General features: G+C 56.5%; 1 protein-coding gene across 1 annotated transcript in view; it reads left to right on the top strand.

Annotated features, from left to right (window-relative positions):
- The first annotated feature begins 2,943 nt into the window (after positions 1-2,943).
- Positions 2,944-14,204, top strand: part of DAGLA (diacylglycerol lipase alpha) — a 61,707-nt gene continuing 50,446 nt past the window's right edge. The window contains exon 1 of the mRNA XM_025445765.3: positions 2,944-3,070. The gene's annotated coding sequence lies outside the window, so the exon portion shown is untranslated. The remainder of the gene's footprint in view (positions 3,071-14,204) is intronic.

The raw sequence follows: 14,204 nt of genomic DNA, 5'->3' as shown, positions 1-14,204 counted from the left end.
AGACACCTGGCCAAACTATCAGAATGGGGGCCCAAAGGGACTCATGGAAAAGAGCAAGCATGGCATTGGAGCAGAGAAAGTTCAGCTTGGTAGCCAGACGCTAGGGAATATGTGCTCTGAACCAGATACCTGTTATGGCATGCTTCTTCCAAAAGGTCTCAGAAGTGGGGGGCGGGGGGGAAATGATGGTGGTGACTCCCACCATCATCAGAATGTCTTCTGTCTGCTTCTTGTTCAGACAGTTCTGGGGTTTGATTGTCTTTAGGACTGAAGGAAGGAGCATTTCCACCGGGAAGCACAATAATGGTTCCATTGGATTGGAAATTCGGATTGCCACCTGGCCAATTGGGGATCTTCATCACACACACACACACACACACACACACACACAAAATACACGCGCGCACAGGCTCACAAAGGGTATATGGGGTGGAACTGAGGGTCCCCAAGGAGTACCTCCTACATCATCCTGCCCAGTGGTAAATGTAGATGTCACGCCTTATAGCTGGGATGACCAGTGGCTCAGGCCCACAAGGATGAAGATGGGTCAGTCCACCAGGCAAAGAATCCTGACCAGAGGAGATGCAGTGGGAGGCAAGTGGAACATGAAATAGTCAGGGAAATGAAGTCATAAACACCATTTAGGAGTTTGCAACCAGTTGCAAAAATAAAGAGTTCAGCCCCCACCTATGTTTTCTTGCTGGTTACTGGAGTTGCTAAAGATGAAATCACTAACCCCTCTCTTCTTTTCTTTTTAAATAGGAATGATTGCAATTAAAAAACATTTTTCACATCCTTCCTTTTCCTTATACCCAATTTTTATAAGAGCGGTTAAGTCAAAGTTATATTTATATCAAAATGTTACTGTGCCCACAAATCACCTGGGGTCTTAACCTGCTTAGACCTCTGGGCCTGAGATTCTGCATTTCTAACACACTCCCAATGGTGTCAATGACACACTTCAAGTAGGGAAACTAAAAGACACGTTGGTGGTGGTTAAATGTTCCCTTTACTTCAGCTGTGAGATGCCCAGATGGACTCACTTGAGGAGAGTAGACTTGAGAAGAAACGGACATCACCTTGAAGATCTTAGGCTTGGATCTTAACCATGACATCAAGTCTGGAGCGGCCTGACCACAGAATACTGGAACTCATTTAGATGAATGGAAGGAGTGTGTGTGTGTGTGTGTGTGTGTGTGTGTGTCATTTTCTGTGCACAGGGCAGCTAATGGGTGGAATGTAGCTACTACAATTGGCCATGGCCCAAACCGAACCAATAAGATTCTTTCTCCTGGGGATCTAGAACTTGGAACCGAGAGACATTAGACTTGGCAATTTTGGTTCTGATTAATTGCAATGATCTGGTAAAGGCCTGTAAACTGCCAGCACTATATTCAGTCCTTAAAGCCTTGACTCCTGCCCTTTCTGAGGTGCAGCATTTCCTTTAAACCCTCTCAGTATCCCACTCGCTATTTGTTCCCCTACTCATTCCGTTTTCTTTTTTTTTTTTAATTTTTTATTTATTTATGATAGTCACACACAGAGAGAGAGAGAGAGAGGCAGAGACACAGGCAGAGGGAGAAGCAGGCTCCATGCACCGGGAGCCCAACGTGGGATTCGATCCCAGGCCTCCAGGATTGTGCCCTGGGCCAAAGGCAGGTGCCAAACTTGCTGCGCCACCCAGGGATCCCTCATTCCGTTTTCTTTCATTTTTTCTTTTCTTTTTTTTTTTTTAACTAGGCTGGAATTTGCCTTCAACATAACACAACACAGAATTCCTTCGAGAAGTAGCTCCCACCTGCTTCAGCAGAGAGGCAGTCTTCTCTGGACTCAGTCTCACTTCAGACGTGAGCGTCCAGGTGATCTTTCAGCAGACGCTCACCTCAGACCCTCTGACACAAAGCTTCCTGCGCTCCACTGTGGCTCCCTTTTGCACTGAGCCATGGCCATTCGCCCTGCCTTCCTGTGATGACACCAGAGCCCGGGAAACATTTCAGTGGGCTTTCCCCTGCAGAAACACAGCACTCACCATGTTCGCCTCTGAAGAATTTCTACTGGACCCTTGAGACCCACTTGGGTCATCCAGTCCTGCCAACCCAGCTCCCTCCTCCAGGGCTTGCTTACAAGTGCCCCTCGTAGGAGCCCTGTGTGCTTAGCTCCCACACCAGGTTGTCCGGTGTCCCCTCCCCTGCAGACTGAGCTCCCTGAGGCCAGGGCCTGGCTTCTGCTTCTCCGAGCCCACCCACTGCCCCCTTTCCCCACACTTACAAGCCCAATGCATAGTGCTCAAGAGCAGCTCTCAGGGACGATGTGTTAAGTGATTTACAGCCTGAATGAATGGGCGTGTGTGTGCGCGTGTGCGCGTGTGCGCGTGTGCATGAGGCCGAATGGGAAGGGAGATTCTCTTCATCTACCAGGAAATCACAATGGGCCGAGGGCCCCTCTGGATGCCAGGCAGGATGCTGGGCACTGGAAAGATGGGGAACGGGGGCGGGACACAAATGGTGGTGCTGCCACCCCTCAAGGACCACGCAGTCGCCCCGAGGAGGCGGAACCCGGCTCTTTGCTCCTCCCTAAGTTAACCAGGTCTCTCTCCCCAGTGATCCTACTTGCTTTTTTACGTCTCCCACGCTGAAGCCGGTCACGCGGGGCCTGAAGGAGGTGGACCCGGGCGCTCCCCTCCCCGCCCGCCGCGCGGCGGGTCCGCCCCTCCGGGCGGGCTGCAGGCTTCGGAGCCGGGGCCCGGCCAGAGCCCCCGCGCCCGCCCCCGCCCCCGCGCCCGCCCCCGCGCCCGCCCGCGCTGCAGCAGCCTCGGCGGGCCCGGCCTCGGCGCGGCTCCCCTCCCTGGCACCAGGGGGCGCTGCCGCCCCACGCCCGTCGCCATGGCCACCGCTGGCGGCGCAGCGCGGTTTACGTAAAGGACGCAGCGTCCCCGGGGGGCGGAGGCGGGCTGCGCGCCGGCGCCGGCGCCCTGCGGAAGCGGCGTTAGTGAATCGGGGCCTCGGGGCGCCCAGGATGGAGGCGGCGGCGGCGGCGGCGGCGGCGGGCCGAGCCCTGCGGCGGGCGGGAGGTAAGGGCGGCCGCGGGCGGGGGCGGGCGCGGGCGCGGGGCTCGTGGCTGAGCTGCGGCTGCCTCGAGCGCCCGCGGCAGGTGCGAGGTCCGTGGGGCTGCGCGCACCCGAGTGGGGACGGCGGCGCGGGCGCGGGCAGCGGGGTTCCCCGGCGCGGCTGCCCGAGGTCGCGCCCCCCGCCCCCGCCCCCCCCCCGTGAGGCGCGGCCGCCCAGGTGCCCGGCAGGTGCAGCCCCCCGTGCAGGTAGGCGGCGGCCCGGGCTGGGGCAGGTCCCGCGGTGGCGGCGCGGCTGGGAGGCAGCGCTGCCGTTGCCCGGCGCTCGCGGTCGGAGGGTTCTGGCCCGACAGGGTGTGCAGCGACGGCACCTGGCCCCGAGGCTTGGGAGTCCCCGCACGGCAGGAGCCCCCGGCAGGAGCGTGAGAACCGGCCTCGGCACGCGCGGCCGCGGGAGGGAGGGTCCGCGGCTCCCGGACCTGGAGGATGGGGGCTCCACGTCCACGCCCCCACTCTGGCGGCGGCCAAGGGCATCGCCTCTGCCCCCCGGGCTCACCTCGAAGCGCCTGCCGGGTGCACCGCTGAGGAGGAAGGAGCGGCTGGGAGAAGGTGGGTGCCCTTTAGAAGGGACGCGGAAGAGAGATGCCCGGAGACGCTGGGACCACGAGGAACTCGACGGTGACCCACATGGAAATCCGGCCACTTCCCGGCGCTGCCCTGGGCCCACGTCATCATCCAGCTTTGGGCAAGGAGGAAGGGGGCCGGGGGTTCTCGGCCGTGATCACTACCCTTGAACGCGCGTGGCGACAACTGTCGAGGATTGTGCACAGGTGGCCCACGGCACAGCGCCGGGGAGGTGGCGCACCATCTCCCTATACCGCCCGGGCCCTGTCTTTACTTTGGGTTGATGGTCCACTCCGGGGTAGCTGGGAGTTGCCCCTCTTCTCTGATGCTTGGAAGCCCTTGGGTGCAGAGGATTGTGGCGGGGGCGGGGGTGGGGGTGGGGGTACAGTACTTGAAGGATGGATCTGCAGCTACTGGGAGTGTGACAGGATTGCCAGTCTTCTGGGAAGCTTTGGGCGAGGGTCTCACTCAGTGTCACACGCTGTTCTGCCTTGCAGAGGGGTAACTTACAGAGCTCCAGGGAAGTCTGTGGGTGGGGGAGATCTTTGGTCTTTGTGGATCTCTGGGGGCAATGGAAAATGGGATCGAAGAATAAATGGGAGGAACTTGTGCTGGGCCTGGCAAAGGCCTTGAGGATCCACAAGAACGATGTGGAGGGTATGGGAGACTAGGGTGGTAGGTGGCAGCTCCTTCGCCAAGGTGGGTGCTTGGAGATGACGCTGAAATTCCTTAAAGTTGGCGTGTCGTCCTGTGCACTTGGAGCCAGAAGACTTAAAGTGCAGTCTTAGCTGCGTGATCTTGGGCAGGCGACTTTACCTGTCAGATCCGTGTCAGCGGGTGGTCATGGAGGAGGAAAAGAGATGGTGCACGTGGAAACCCTCTGTAAACAGTGAAAGGCCGTACGAAGGTCAGGGATTCTCTCCAGGTAGAGAGACCAGGGTGAGAGCAAAGGCAACAGAGGTGGAGGCCTGGAATGTAACTGGGGAGGATGGCAGCCGGAGGTTGAGAGCCTGTCACAGGGAATTAGAGGCCCTGAGTGTAAAGGCTCCTGGTGGGGAAAAAGTGGGATCTGTCGACACTGTGAGTCAGCTGCTGAGCTGGAACCAGGCCTCAGGTCTCCCGAGGACGGTCCCGGGCACATGGCCACAGCAACTGTGGAGTCCTGCAGGAGCGGCCAGAGCAAGACATGCCTCATGGTCGCACAGGGCTGGGGGGTGTCTGTGGCCGACAGATCTAAGGGGCCCGTGTGGCAGGGAGACTTGGAAGTGTGTGTTTTCTCTTGAGAATCTCCTTTGGCTCTGGGTTCTGAGGATGGGGGTGAGGTGCAGTCGCATCAGTGTTTTTGGGGCCATCGCCTGAGGAAAGCAAAGTGGGTCAGAGCCACCAGAGTAGATGCAGGGCTGGATGTTCTCGCCAGGGAGGTTGTGGCTGCATGACAGGAGGTCTGGGGGCAGTGGGGGAGGCCAGTGGACGCAAGGACAAGGAGATGGGGCGAGGGGCACCCTCAGAGGGGTCCTCCGGGAGTGGATGGGTGTGGCACAACTTCTGCAGGGTGTCTCACCTGCCATGGCCCCACTTCTGTCTGAAGGGCCTTCTCACATGGGGAAGATGAGGACAGCTCCAGATTGCTTTGCTTCCTGCCTCCAGGGACCTAGGTCCTGACAGCAGGCTGAATTACAGACCCTGCGTGCTCAGGTCCACTTCTCAAGCACTCCATGCATCCGTTTTAGTCAGCAGCCCATTCTACAGGCTGGGTCCCCGAGGCAGAAGGGTTTTGCCCCACATGCAGGCTGTAGTGTCAAGCCCTGTGGGTGGAAGGACACAGCTTTGCCAGACCTGGGTGGTGAACTGACTTTCCTGTGCCGTGGGACTCACCCTGCCTCAGTGGCTGCTGCCTGGACACTGCAAGAGCTTCCTGGACGGTTCCTTCCCAGGTGGGTGCCAGGGTCTGAGGCCCGTCCCACACACTCACTGCAGCGCTCTTCCCCGCCTCCCCTGGAAGCTGCCCCGCATTTCAGCTCCTGCTTGGAGAGCTCTCCACAGTGTAAGCCCCTTAAGAGGCATGCCACCCGCAGCCCGCAGCCTCCCTGTTGTGAATATTCAGCATTCATGTCCCCTCAGCTTACCCTCCACACCTTGGCCCGTTTGTTCTGATTTGCAGCTCAGCCTTATGGGCTCAGGCTTCGGGACCCCTTTGCAGCAGCCCCTTGCCATCTGCTTGGGAGGCTGGGACTCTGCATAGCAGAGCTGGGTGGCAGGTGGGGCAGATAGGAGCTGCTGAGGAGGAGTTGGCCTCCGTTCCCCAAAAGCAGAGCTGAGCTTTCTTCTGAGTCTTCAGGGTTTGAGCCAGTAGAGAGCCCAGCCAGGTCACCACCCCCTGACCTTGGGCACAGATGCGCTTTTGAGCAGATTCCAGCAGGGGCAGGGTGCTGGTCACATAGGACTGGATGTCAAGAGCAAGCAGCTCTCTGGAGCTGAGATGTTTTCAATCCTGGTCCTCAGTCCTGTTCCCGTTGCTTTGTCCGTGTTTCTCCAAAAGTTGCTTAAGTCAGCTCCCGGCAACCTTCGTTCCTCAGCTGCCTCATAAATCATGGTGCCCGACTGCTCTGCCTCAGGGGTGCCAGGGAATCGGGCATCTCTGGACAGAGGATTCTGGACCATTGCTGGCAGCGCCAGGCCAGCCGGCCACAGCTGAAGGCACAGCCTGTCGCTGGAAGCCATTCCTCCCCCAGCCCTTCTGCCAGGGACGAGAGGGGGACCTCAGAGTGTAATCATCTGTTGCCCCGGTGCTACACCTGAGTTCATCTTCTCTCACTGGGATCGCTTTGCATTACGTGCTAGTGGACCGGGCAAGTAGCACTGGGGGAAAGAAACATCAATGAGCATGTGGTCAGAGGAAGATAAATCTTTTAGAACCGCGGAGCCTGGGACCTTGCAGGATGTGGTTACCTTCCCAGCGGGCAAGGCTGAAAACTCTTTATCTTGATTTTCCTTTTTGCTCTCTGCTGCCAACTCTGGCTGGGCTGGATCTCTCTGGGGCAGGTGGGGGCAGCGCGTGTGTAGGTGAGGAAGACTCTGGAGGCACCCCCCAACCCATCCTGGCACCCCTGGGCACCTTGGCTGCAGAGGGAGCGGTCCAGGAGATGAGGCAGAGGAGAGCCGTGGCCCCAGGTGAGGGTGTTTGGCAGGAACGCCCCGGCCCTCCCCACGTCGGTGGTTGAGCTGGGCAGGGGTGGGGCTGTTGCCAAGGCAGGGCCACCCGGGGACTGCACGTGTGTGTAGCCGCGTGTGCCCGTAGCTTGCTGCGGGAAGTGAGGGCTGAGGGGGTGTGGAGCGCCTGGTGGTGTGGGAACTTGTGGGCTCCTGTGTGTGGCTGGCCTGGTGTCAGTGGGTGTGAGGAGCAGGGCGTTGCTGGGCTCCGTGGAGCAGGAGAGAACAGTAGGAGCAGGGAGGGGTGGGGAGTGTCTTCCAGCTGGAGGGGGTGTTTAATGTCTCCGTTTGTGATTGCTACGGAAGGAGCCTTTCTGCTTTCTTGGTATTCCTTAGAAGGAAGCCCAGGCTGGAGGTGTGGCTCTCCAACACCCATATGTACTCACTCATGCCTGCTGCCGTGCTCCTCCTCGAGCCCCCCTGGAAGTCAGCCAGGGATAGTCCACTTGGATGACAGAAGGGAACATGGTGGCCACGGGCGTTGACTTGGGGCTCTGCGGTCAGACAGACCCGGATTTGAATCCTGGTGCCTCTGTACACCTCAGTTTTACCATCTGTAAGATAGGGACAGTAAAACCTGCAACCAGGGTGGTCGTAAGAATTCCATGACCTAGTAATGTCTGGTGAGTGGAAAGATCATGACAAAAGCAAGGACACACACACACACACACGTTTTTGTTCTTATAGTCAGAATCTTTTCTACAGAAAAGCAGTTACATCATGATCTGTATATATTAGTACCAAGGAAGATGTAATAGGTCATGACCCTTTTCTTGATAAGAAGATAGCTCCACCCTGCCCTTGGCATGGATGGAATCTCACTTATCTGGCAACAGAATCATACACAGGAATAATGTCTTGATCCCTAGGGACAGAATTCCGTCAGTACTCCTTTCTTGAACCCTTGCAGTGGTTTGGGCTTGGTGAGACCAGAGATGAATTGGGCGTACCAGGGCCTATAAGGTAGATCTGCCCTCCAGGAGTTTGAAGTCTATCGAGAAGATATGTGATGGACATAAAGGTCCGTGCCACATTCCAGGAGAGGGGGCCACTGGAGGTCAAAGGAGATTGAGGAACTTAAGGGAGATCAGCAGAGACTTGGGTGGTAATGGCCCTTAATCAGGGCCATCCAGGTGATGGTAGAGGAAGTGGCAGCAAGGGGAGATGTGGCCGGGAACTCAAGGTGCTGACAGGTTGTGGTCTGGCTTGGGTGCAGGGCACACGAAATGGAAGTGAAAGCTAGGGTTGACAAAGTGACTTGGAGCTGGGTCCCTGGAAGTGTGACAGCGGGGCTGCAGGTTGGGTCTTTGGAAAACATGAGCAGCCACAGTGTACTATTGCACTTTTCATTTGGGCCTTCTGCAACCGGGATTACATCAGGCTCCCCAAGCTTGCCCTTTATCCAGCTCCCAAATGTTCTGTGCAAGAGGGAAAGGCCAGGTGCCCCCTCCCACCACAGGCTTCTGGCAGCAAGTGGCTAGGGCAGTTCCCAGGTACAGAGGGCCCTGGGGAGGAAAGGGACCAGCCTGCCTGATCACAGAGGGGAGGTAGAAACCAGGACGTCCGTCTGTTTGGTCAGTAAGGGGTGGGCCCGGGGAAGGGCAGGGAGGTCAGGCCCAGGATCAGAGCTGGGCCCCAGAGTCTTGGCCCGGGATGCATTTCCCACACGTGCCTTTCTGTTGTCTTGATTCCTGTCTGTTCCAGCCTGGGAGTTTGAGGAGAGGCTTTCAGGGACCCCCATGAGGCTGGTTGTTATGCCTGCAAGGCTGTTCTCATCCCCCGAGGACCCATCAAGGGGGTTCCAGTGTTCCTGGCATTTATTTCTAGGCATTTGATCATTTTCTCACCAAATTACCCCTTGAAATTTTGCCTGCCTGAGTTCAGCCCAGGAGGTTACTATTCTGGGAAGTTTCATCAAAACCCTAGCAGCGTTTGAGAGTTCTCTGAGCCGGGGGGGAGAGGGGGGGCAGGTGGGAGGAGAACAGGGCTTGTCCTCACCTGTGTTTTGGGGGCCGCCAATTCCATACCTGGAGATGCTCCTGGCCATGGAGCCTGTGGGGGGGCAGCTGGGGAAGGGCTGGCCGAGGCTGTGTAAGGGGAGGCAGGACATCACTTCTCGTTCATCCCAAAAAAGCTCCTTGTCATTGCCTCTCCTGGAGCCATTTAATTAATTTATGATTGATGTTCCTGGACTTACTTGAGGTTCATTTATTATTGATAACCTTCATTATATACAATTCACCCTGTACTGTTGAGCACATGGCTGCTCCTGCCAGGCAGGCCACACAGTGGGGTGAGCACTGTGAGGTTGCTTCTCTGGTCCTCACCCCCTCACCCCTGGGGACAGAGCCCCGCACTCGGCTTTTGTCAGACTCTCTTGGGTTTGGGAGTCCAAGCTGGCTCCAGGGTTTCTGTCTTGAAGAGGCTTTTCTCAGCCACAATGTAACAGTAATGATCCTTTCCATTTTGTGAACATGGGGGAACTAACCCAGCACATGGCATTTGTGCCAGGCATTTCCTCTACTCCTTCATCTGTCCAACCCCCATCTTAACAGGAGACTAAGGGAGGCCAAGTGACTCATCTGAGGACCCATGGCAAATAGATGGAGAGCCAGGAGTGAGCCCAAGACCCTTGCCTCTCCTTCAGATCCCACATGGGGCCCTTTCCCTTTGAAGCCTTTCTTCTGCTGTCCCGAACTCCAGTGCTGGCCTGGCTAACATTAGGTCATGTAGCGCTGGCACCCCTGAGAGAAGGTTTTGTTAAATGTTGGTGGCTTGTCCCCCTCACTAATCCATTGCCTCATTGAAGACTAACAATAAAGGCCAAACAGCACTTCCTGAGCAAAGATGCCAGGCGCTGTGCTAAGTGCTTTTCGTACATTAGCTCATTTAATCCTCATGACCACCCCAAGGGGCAGGTGATGTTAACCCATTCTATAGATGAGGTTTAGAAATGTGCTCTGGGGGATCCTTGGGTGGCTCAGTGGTTTCGCACTTGCCTTGGGCCCAAGATGTGATCCTGGAGTCCTGGGATCAAGTCCCACATCGGGCTCCCTGCATGGAGCCTGCTTCTCCCTCTGCCTGTGTCCCTGCGTCTCTCTCTCTCTCTCTCTCTCTCTCTCTGTCTCTCATGAATGAATAAATAAATAAATCTTAAAACAACAACAACAACAAAACCTGAGGGAGTAGGCCTGGGAAAGTACATGCTTAAAAAAAAAAAAGTGCTCTGGGCACTCAGCTAATAGGTGGCAGAACCAGGATTTGGCCCCTAGGAACCTTGAGATGCAGGTGCTTACTAGTTCTCTCCCTGCATCCCCCACTTTCTTCATCTCCTTGGGCCTGTTTATCAGACGTCTGTATGTTTATCCAGTGGCCACATCCTCCTCCTCATGTCTGGCCTGAAGTATCAGCCTGCACTGAGGCCCCCTCCTTTGCTTTGGGGACCAGGAGTGCCCTCTCCCATGGGATGGGTGATTTTAGGGAGACAGCAAGGCATGTGGAAGGTACCAGGTCTGGATTCTGCTCCTGACTCAGCTGGGAACTTCACATGAGTCATTGAGCCTCTCTGAGCCTCAGTTCCCCTGTTTGTATATCAGCCATAGAGATATTTGTTTTCTCCTTCACTGGCTGTGCCCATGGTTGAAGGTAATGAGAGATAGGAAAGACACTGCGCTAATCAAGGGTTCGATTGCTTGTGTAGAAGATCTAAGAGCTGGCATGAAGGCCAGGAATGCTTAAGGCTGGACACATAAACCCAGGCCAGGGGATCTGTACCTGCCTTCTGAGCTGCCCTGGGTGGGCAGATGAACTTCATGACTTGCTGGCTGGCAAGGACTGGCTCAAGGACCCTGCTTACTTGGCCAAGAGCCAGGTAGGAGGTCCCTAGAGTGGGTACCAGGGCGTAGTCTGGTGTCTCTGTTGGCTGAGTCGTCCCTGGCAGTTCTGGGCCCCACTACCCCTCTCATCTGGGCAGCCTGACTAGGTTGATTTGGGCTAGATTCAGTGTGGAAAGAGATTAGCTTGCCAGGCAGCTGCCTGGACCTCCCCTCACCCCTCAAAATATGCGGAAAGCCTGGTGAAGAGGTGAGCCCTGCGTCTGTTCCGGAAAGCTGTGAGACTGTCAGCCTCCCCGTGGCAGGGTTCCCAGGGCGTTGGCTAGGAGTCCGCTATTTTCTCATCAGCCTGGGTAATACGGCGCAGTCTGCCAGGGTCCCCAGGCCTGGGGAGGCAGGCAGAGGTCTGAGACAGTGGGTCTGGGCAAGGCAGGCCTGGTGTTGCTGCTGGAGACTGTGGCAGGGCTGCTGTTAGGTGACTGTACTATTGCACTTTTCATTTGGGCCTTCTGCAACCGGGATTACATCAGGCTCCCCAAGCTTGCCCTTTATCCAACTCCCACCGCGCCCCTGCGCATATGCTGCCCTGGGACAGTTGGCCCGCAGCAGCTTCAAGCAGGCTGCCCTGGGCCCAGCAGCAGAGGGGACCGTCCCGGCTCAGCAATGGGCACCAGTCACCCTGCAGGTCCACACCAGCAGGTCCCAGTCCACACCTGTCACCCCTCAGGACCACTGATCTCCAAGACCATGCCACCCTTCAATTCCTTTGATTATCCACCTCTGATTCGTTCTTTCTCTCTTTAAACTTAGCATGGCATAGGCCTGTGAGCATGGACCTTAACATAAAGATGGAGCTTTATTTGCATCCACTACTGCTTGGGCAGGTCACTTGACCTCTGATCCTCACTTTCTTCATCTCGAAAATGGGGGCTCTAATGGAATATGGCACATGGGACTGCTGTCAGCATCCAATAAGATACCACCGTGCAAGTTTTGCCCAGTGCCAAGAACATCGTAGATCCTCAATAAATGTTTTGTGCTGTTATTGGTTATCTTGATTATTTCAGCTCTCCTTGGTCAATTGAGGTGGGCGCTAAGCTGAGAGGACCCTCCCTATGCTGAGGCTGCTCCCTCTCTCCTCTGCAGCCAGGCAACCCTAGCCTCGCTCCTGAGATGCAGGCCAGCCCCTTGGGCTTCCCCTACTCCCCTCCCACTTCTGGGCCACTTCTCAGGGCTGGCAGTGACCCACCTTCCCTCTGGCATCTTACCCTGTTCTTGCCCCAACCCTCTTTTCAGCTGGCTCCTCCCCCACCCCCCACCCCCATCCCCTTTCCTTTTGGTTCCTTTCCTGGGTTGGTTTCCTTCCCCTTGGCACCTCCTCCTTCTGGCTGCTTTTCTTAGTACATCTTTTCCTCCCCCAAGGCCTTTGGGGGGAAGCCGGTGTCTTTCCTCGGAGATCCTCTGACCATCCTGTGCAAAGAGGTGGCTTCTCAGCCCCTCCAGTTCCACTCAGCTGTGGGGAGCTAGCTTGGGGGTCATATTGTGCATCCTGAGGGTGGGGGCCACAACTTGGCCTCTCAGCCAAGAACGCTGGCAACCTTGACAAATCCAGAGTCCCATAGTGTACGCGTCCAGCCCCGGAAGCCTGCCGGGCAGACAGGCACTCCAGGGACTGCAGGAGGTGGCCACAGCTGCTGAGGGGAGCCCACTGTATGGAGCCCCAAAGCCCCAACTGAGGCTTGAGGTTCCAGTCACAGCAAATCCTCTTCAGTTCCAAGGACGTGCAGAAGGAGGCGGCCAGTGTCAATCCCAGTTTCCTGGAGCTAGAAAACCAGCCGCAGCTGGAATCTCTTTCCTTTTGGGAAGTCAAGGAATTTGTCAAGAGTTTCCTCCAGTTTCATACCTTTGAAAAGAACTTGGTCCTCCTCCACCTCCTTCCCTGGGACAGGGGCCAGGCTATAGAGGACAGCTTTCCACCTCTGTCCACTCGGTTCTTTCCGGGCTGTTTATCAAGCACCTGCTGCAGGCTAAGCTTATAACTGGGGCTGAGAAGAATAAGAGAAAATTCCCACCTCATCCTCCCGGAGTTCCCAGGCAAGGGACCAACCTATAACAGACTTTACAGCAGGAATAGGAGCAATGTGGCTAGTCCTCTCTATGGGGCACAGTACTGAGTTCTTTGCGTAGGGTAGTTGATATAATGGAAAGAACAGTGACGACTATGACGGGGCTCGCCCAGCACGAGGCTCTGCCCTCGGGGCAGAGGGAGGGAGGCCCTCTTATTTCACAGCAGAGGGGCAGGTCCAGGACCTCAGCTTCCTTAGAGAATTGAGAGGACCTGCTACAGGACATAAATTCACAGCTAGCAGATTGGGACTCAGACCCTTACCTGTCCAGCCTCTGCTCTTGGACTGTCCCTTCTTGCTTTCCCACCTCACATCAGGTTTGGGGACCCTCTGAACCGTGGGAAGAGCAGGTTCCTACAAAAGCAGGCCACCCTATTGCTGAGAGCGCAGCCTCCCCCACTGCCAGGAAGGCCTGTCCTTCCCCACATGTAGGCCGTCTGTGGCTTGCAGCCACCTACCTCCTCAGACCCCACGCCTTGCTGGCTTTGGCAGGCAGCTTTCAGGCACACACAGGATTGTTCCTCTCACCCCACATGCCCCTGCCAGTAGTGTTGAGCTCTTGCAGATCCCTCTCCATGCTGCCTGCCTGCTCCTGCTCTACTGTATAGTTTGATGAACGGGCTAATGGAGGGCCCCTGTTCTCTGGAGCCACCTTCTCCACATCTTGGCCTCTTTAGAGCGTCAGGCCCCCTCCCTTCCCCAGGTGAACCCCATTCAGCAGGCTTCCGGCAGCGGTAACTAAGCCGGGCACCCAGCCCACCACCTGCTCAGTACTTTATAAAAGTTTAACCTTAATGGTGTAACAAACTCCCATCATAAAGCAGCTGGAACAGTGCATCCTGGGATGTATAAATTACAGGAGTCCTCTGAAGTTGTAATTGGAAATGGCAGCAACTGGAAGGTTGAAAGAGGCCGACCTCATTGGGCTGAGCACAGCTGTTCTCTACTTCCTTTCAAAAGGCACACAGAACAGTCTGGCTGTGAAAAAAGACCGGCCTCAGACCAAACTGAGTTCCTGGTTCCTCCGCCTCACTTCCCATTTCCTGCCCCTGACTGTCTCCAGAGCCTGCGGGGTTTTGAAGGCTGGACCCCCACCCAGGCCCTGAGCTCTGACTCAGCTGCAGACAGAATGCACTGTGAACTGGGAGGGAGTGAACACGGGTGTAGACAGGGCACATGGGGTGGGCCCCAGGCTCACCGTTTCCTGGGGAGAGCTGGAGAGCTGTGGGTCTGAGGTCCCTGCCCGGGAAGTAGAGAGCTTGAGCCCACCTGGGTGGTGGGTTTTCAACTGGGGAAGCCACAGGGAGTGTTGGGATGCAGTGTTAGGAGCTCAGGCTCTGAGGTTGG

Source organism: Canis lupus, chromosome 18, assembly GCF_003254725.2.
Source record: "Canis lupus dingo isolate Sandy chromosome 18, ASM325472v2, whole genome shotgun sequence".
NCBI classification, from domain to species: domain Eukaryota; kingdom Metazoa; phylum Chordata; class Mammalia; order Carnivora; family Canidae; genus Canis; species Canis lupus.
The sequence above is the reverse complement of the archived record's forward strand: the minus strand, read 5'-3'. Positions and strand labels throughout refer to the sequence as shown.